The 7,121-nt window shown below is 29.7% G+C and overlaps 1 protein-coding gene across 1 annotated transcript in view; it reads right to left on the reverse strand.

Moving 5' to 3' along the window:
- Window positions 1-2,168, reverse strand: part of Fife (regulating synaptic membrane exocytosis protein fife) — a gene marked incomplete in the record, with an annotated part of 393,470 nt that extends 391,302 nt beyond the window's left edge. Inside the window, 1 exon segment of the mRNA XM_067049480.1 lies at window positions 2,125-2,168.
- Window positions 2,169-7,121: the final 4,953 nt, after the last annotated feature.

The raw sequence follows: 7,121 nt of genomic DNA on the forward strand, positions 1-7,121 counted from the left end.
TGTTTTAGATAATCATTAAAGAAACAGTAAAATTTTCTGGGTGCGATCAAATAAATTTTATTTTTATTTGATTGCACCCAGACCATATTCCATTTATTATTGCACACTGTCAATGAGCGATCTTCCAGTAAAATTTTCTTGTTGGGTAGAAATTGGAAACCTCATCCTTCGGTCATATTTAGTTACTGTCTAAAGTTCAGTTTGAAATAATACAAAATAGTCGATTTCAGGAAGAAATTAGAAATATTTTCATCTTTTTCCAATATCTGACAATTCATTATTACCGAAAATGCACTATTACTATTATTTTCCTCATTAAAGGTTAAAGTTACATAATTAGTTATAACTATTACACACAAAATTCAATAAGTGCCTGTATAAATTAGTTTTCATTACTTTTCCTCCAATCTAATCAACATTATAGACAAAATGTTTTTCAACAGTGTAATCAACAAATGAATAAATATTTAATCTTAATTTTAAACATTTTTTTTCAATATATTTCACTGATATTTGTAGTAGTTATGTTACAAGAAAATGTTGAAAATGCACCACGAGACTTGTAAACATTTCTAGATTATCATGATTTTGAAAATTGTAAAATTAATTAATAAGCTCATAAAAATGCGATGCATTGTAATTAAATCATTCATTGTATTTAAATTGTTAAGTGTTAATATTACATTATGATTTACTGGTTAAAATCAAAGCAAATTATAAAAACTATATAAATATTTTATTGGAAATGCTATGATATAAAAATTATTTATAAATGTTATAAAAATCATTTTGTTATATATATCTGGGCATATATAATATATAATTTTAAATTAGCTAGACCTAGCATGCAAAAATATTATTGTCTCGTTAAGATAAACAGTAATGATGGGGATCAATCAAGATAAATTTATTATTAACTTAGAGCTTTTTATATTCTAAGTAAAACATATTTCTTTTTTATTATTTATGTATTTTGAACCAACAAAATATTAATGACATCATAAAACTAATACTTCCAATGTAATCTTTGATATAACATTTTAGAGGTCTAGATAAAAATAAATATATTCTTTATACTGTACTTAACTATAAAATACATATATAAAATGCTTATAAAATGGCCCAGAAAACAAATAATAATTCTTTATTGTTATTACCAAGATACATAGTAATAACAAATAATAATTCTTTATTGTTATTATCAAGATACATGGTAATAAAAATAATATCAAAAGAATTTTCTAAGTAAATAATAAGTTCATTAGTTAAGAGTTCATTTAGCTATATTAATTATATATTTTTTAAATTCTATTAAAACCTCACTGGAAGGAATATACAATATATTTTTTTCTTAGAAATAATATCATTTGACTTTATTTTGGCCACATTGCGTAAGTAAAAAAAAATTACAGAATTATTAATACTGAATTTTATATTATAATATTATATATTATATTATATTTAAACCCGCATATCCAATAACAAATTTTTTTGTGATATTATTATTTTAACCTTTATCGACAATTTTTTTTTTACATGAAAATGGCACAGAGTCTCTCTGTACCCCTATCAGATATGGATTTAGCATTAGAGTTTTTTTGTAACGAAATAGAAAATTGTCAATATAGCTTAAAAATACAATTTCACAAAAATGTTACTTGGTTCCTTATTCCATACATAGCTTCGTTTAATTGCATGCAGTGTTCGCTAGTTTCCAAAAAACATTAACTAGTAATTAAATAGAAAATATATCAGGTTTAAATGTAAATGTTTTAATAATATTTTATAGTTACCCTGTATGTTTTATATATTTCTTTTTTTCAGTTTAACTTTAGGGGTTTTCATGTAGATTTGTATTCATAAGGAAATTCATAATTATTAGATTTGTATTCATGAGATCCAAAAGAGATTGGCTTTCTTTTGTAATCTTCTTTTGTAATCAGGAACTTGAATGGCCAGATAAAATGTTGGTGTAATTTTATACTTCAATAGACTACTTCGACTTGAATTTTACTAGTTTATTTTTGAAACAGGTTTCAGAGTTTTATTATTAATTTTAAATATTTTTACAGGTAGAAGGGTTAGAGTGAGCTAAGAGTTGGTACCCGGAGTGGTGGTACTCACCAGAGCGCTAAAGATGCAACAGCTTGGAGGCCTCAGCTCGTACTGGGGGCAGCTATACCCCCTCTACCACCCCTCTACCGGATTTTTCCCGGTTCTTCGCCTGGGGAGTATTTCAACAGGCGTCATGGCAAACTAAGAGAACAATGGCGGTATATTGGTACGGTTCTCCGATGATAAGCAAGGGCCTGCCCGAGATTGGATCGTCAAATAGTTTCAAACTTGAAGAACAATAAATGAAAATATTACTTTCTTCATAAAAATAAACTCAGAATACATATTACATACTGCTGTTACATTCGAGAACCTGATATACTTTTCCTATGAACTCATGGAATCTTAAATGTATATAGTAGAAAAGATACCACTCATTCTCAGAATTATTGATAACTGTATCGCAAAAACGACAAAGACTATGAAGCTAAAAATTTCAATGGTGATTACCATTATGCATGCTGGAGAAAGGCAGGGTCGGGTGAAATTCGCTCTATAAATAATAAAAAAAATTCTAAAATCTAAAAAAAGTATTTTTTATTAAAATTCGAAAACTATACAAGACCACTGTATTCCAGTTTTGTACAATTCCGGATGAGGACCAACAATGGGGGTCAAAGCGTAGGAAATATCTAATAAATAGTAGTAGGAGGAGAACTAATAAATAGTTTTCTTTTTTTACTTCGTTGTGATCCTTCTTAACCTCCATCCATAATTATTTATTACTTTTTTCCGTACCCCATAATAATATATTTACAAATCAAAACAAACAGATTTCTTACCTCTAAGAACATGATATGCCGAAGCTGGAGGTCTTCCTGGACGTCACTGCTCTTGGCCCTTGTCAGTGTGATGACTCTGACAATTTACTAATTACTATAAACATAATAAACCATTGTGTAATAATTAGCTGCATTTTTTTTTAAAAAATTTTAACCATGGTTAAATTCCTTTATTTTCTGATTCCCTGACTCTACCGGTATCTTGTTCTTCAGAACCTGTAGGTACCTTGGACAAAATGTCGAAAAAACAATCTTCAGCAACAACAGAAAAATTACCGTTTCAATCGTATTTTAAGTTCATTTGTCAAATCATGAAAACTACTACTCCATACTACACGTCATAATCTAGTTTATAGTACGTTGAAATAACTTTAATTTAGATAATAGATATCTGTACGTCGCATTGTTCCTGAGATATAAATTTCTCAAAATAAATTCACTAACAACTAATTTTTTAGTGCATTTTTTATGAAATTTTGCTTTTTAAAAACTATATCTCAAAAACTATTTAACGTAAATAGCTCAATTAGAGTTCATATTTTAGCACATTTACTCTACTCTAAATGATGTTTTCGTAGGTTTCTGAGGGTGTTGGTTAAACGATATAGGAGTTCTGAATGAAAAATGATTTTTTTTAGCGTTTTGAAACAGCCACTATAATTAATTTATATAATATTTTTTATTAAAGTTATTAAAAATTAGAGCGAAATTACTTTCTTTTTTTTCCCCTTTTGGGCTCTTTCTTGTACTATCTCCACGCCTGTCTGTTTTGAGTTACTGCTTTCGCGTTTGCTGTAAGCAGCTCTTTCGCCTCTTTGTTGATTCTGTTTATCCATTTGCTTTTAGGCCTCTCGATCTCTTGCCAACTATAATTCCATTCATTGTAATGTAGAGGCTTATTGATAAAATGCTACGAGCCACTGTCCTACACATCTTAACCTCATTGCCTTCATGTCACGAGATATTGACTATCCAGTCTCTTCAAGCAGTTATCTATAAGCTCTGCTTCTCTATGTATCAAGACTCTGGATCCCAGATCACTACGGTTATCGTGCGGAGTACTCCACCTTCTAATATCTCGATTCTGCTTTCTTCAGTGCCAGACCTGTTCTCTCGTGCCAGGTCTTGCAGAAGTAAATCAGGGTTGTCTTGATTACAGCACTGTACGCCCTTAACTTAAGAATTTCAGTACTCTTGGCAGAAAGAAAAATCATCCATTTCTGCTAAAATAAAGTCACAAAATGGTTATTTAATGTTTCAAAATATCAGAATCGTGTAAAAAAAAAATGCGCAGAAGGGGTTAAACTGCCTAAGAGTAATCACAGTTTACCAAATAATAAAAAAACTCATTAATGATCATTTTTTTTTAATAAAGCACATAGGTGATTTCCAAAGTAACGGACATGAAATAAAAACTTAACGAACATTTTTGGAGTTTACTGGAATTGGTTTGTAAATGCCATACGTACATATGCAATCTTGAACTGTGAATATGATTATTTTACATTCCAAAGCCACAGTATGAAATAAGTAACTTTTTTTCACCTCAGGTCCCAGACTATTATCTTCATATTTTGGAAGGTATAAATATTAACTCAACAGAAAGTATGACGCATCAGTAAGTAAAAATAATAGAATAAACCCAAGGGATGACGAAGAGCTGAGCTGAAAATATTAATTCTTTTAGCGCTGTATCGCAGCCAGTTGTCAAGCAGAGCTGGAGATAAGGTGTGGGAGTGAAGAAAAATATCCTGGTCTTTTTAGTACAAAAATAGATTTATCATTTCATTAATCTCAGCTCTACGGGATATTTTAAATTAAAAACCCTCACTAAAAGGTTAGGTTTACTTCATGGATCTTACTAAAGAACCCGTTGATTAATTATATTTTATTTATAAGTTCATTTGAATTCACGGGAAAAAATGGCAATTTGTGAGAGTATAGTGAATAGTGAAATGAATGAGTTACTTGGACTGTTAAAATAAATATGTTCGTATAAATATATAAATATGGTAGTCGATAAAATATATATGTTCATATTTTAGGCAAAAACTGGTTAAAAAAATTGCTTCAAGATAATTTACTTTTTTAAGCATAACAAAGTGGTCAAAATTGCATAATTAGCGCAAAAAAGTTTTTGAAGTCCTCAATGCAAGTTGGGCTTAGTTGATATTTGTATAGAGACCGTTGTATACTTTGATCCTGATATCTTATTCTGGTTTTGTTAGAAATTATAAAAAAAATAACACCTTCGAAGTGTTAAATATGTAATTTGTCAAATATTCAACGTTGGGGGAACCCCCCAATTCCTCTAAAACAGAAAAACATTAGCATTAAATATTACCTTTTTCTACCAATGATACTTGAAGGTGAAATACTTATCTTGATGTTCTGATGTGTCCGTTTAATTTTTTTTTATTTTTGAAGTGAAACTTCTTTACTGAAGATCTACAACTAAAGAAAAAAAAAATATACGGCAGTAAATTGGTTTCGTGACCCGAGAGCGAAATAAAACGGTAGTATAAAATAAAAGTATTAGGGGAGGGAAGAGGGCAGAACTGGTTAATTTCAGCAAGAGAATTCTTATTTTGTAACAGGAGGGTAGGAGCTTAGAGTATCGTAGCAATCCCAGTTGTGTCAGTCTAATCGAATAAGCTCCTGTTAAGTAATTGTTATACTCTCCTGTTACTATTTAAAACTTTTCCTACTATAATTGACTTGGGAAATAGCCTTTAATTATTATTATTATTCTGGAGCTAATATGTTCTGCCTTAAATTAAAAGAGGGAATGTATGATCATTATAATAAAATTTTAATATATTATTTCATTTCCAGAAGTTTCACTTCTGTCGGCCAGTCCCAAGACTGCCGCAATTAATTTTTTCGTTTAATTTTAATGATTTTTTAGCTCACTCAGCATATTTAATCAACATCACCACATTAATTAATACAAAAATACTTTTTGGGAAGCGATCATTTCGCGAACCTAACGTTTATTTATTTATTTCCACCTTTCCCTGCTTTGTAAGCAATACAGGTGTGCAACAGCAGTTCAATTTTACGCATGCATTAAGACACGGACCAATATATCTTAAATCAATGTCAGTAGTACACCTAAGAGCCTACTCCGCTCGCCGCGCTCGCTTTAGAGATGAACAAACCCCCAACGAATCATTTTCAACTTCATTTCTAATCAATTTCAAGTCATGGACCACATAAATACGAATCTACTTTGAGGTGTCTGGTTATACAATGGACGTCCTTTCAATAAGGAATTTTTTTTAATTTATTAATTATTTAAAAATTCAAAATGAAATTTAGACTAATTTTTCATATGATATGAATATATTTATTTTTAAGCTTATATTAACTGTACTGATAAGAATAACTTAATAACCAAAATCCGCTGTAAAATGGCAATGATAAAATAATTAAATTCTAAAACAATTTCGTTGTGTTTAAAAATTAAAAAAAAAAAAAAGATTTGTGACGGTATCCTAAACACCATGTTTTAAGAGCTATAATTACAAAATGAATAAAAATTAAACATATCAATTAAAAACTGAAATATTTTAGGGTATGTATTTGTTCTAATCACTGACATGGTATACATAGCATATTTTTAAGAGTCAAATTTGCTCGCAAACAACAAACAAGGTTGAGCATTAGCAACATTTTGCAATAACTGGAAACACAAATTAAGTTGGGGCAGATATAGAAGCAGCCTCGGCTCTCATTACTGACAGCATATTGCCAAATCACATTTCCATTATACACAATCTCTGCAGTCACTTTCGCAACACAAAACAACCTTATCCAGCTGTGTAATTACCAGATATAATAATATAAACGTAAATAGCAATGTTAAAGAGAAAAAAAAAACGATATTTGTTTTAGTAATTGAATTGGATCTGTAAAATTTAATAAAATAAGCAATTTAAACAAAAAAATACATATAATTTACAAGCTGTCAGCTATGAATGTCAGGCGACTGAGTACCTGATCAGCTATTCAAGGTATAAACATAGGTGGACGGATCCCGTCAATAAACAATCTCGTTTTGATGTTCAGAGCTAGTTGTTCTGTCTACCTTTTTCTTTTTTTTATAAGTCTCTTCCCGCAGTCACGTAACTTACAGAAAACGCCATAAAAATTAGTTGGCGAATGTCTATAAGAAAAACAATATTATTTTCCAATACTCCATAAATTATATAGTATAATCAA

Source organism: Halyomorpha halys, unplaced genomic scaffold, assembly GCF_000696795.3.
Source record: "Halyomorpha halys isolate HHAL.00 unplaced genomic scaffold, Hhal_1.1 Scaffold106.1, whole genome shotgun sequence".
In the NCBI taxonomy this organism is placed as follows: Eukaryota; Metazoa; Arthropoda; class Insecta; order Hemiptera; family Pentatomidae; genus Halyomorpha; species Halyomorpha halys.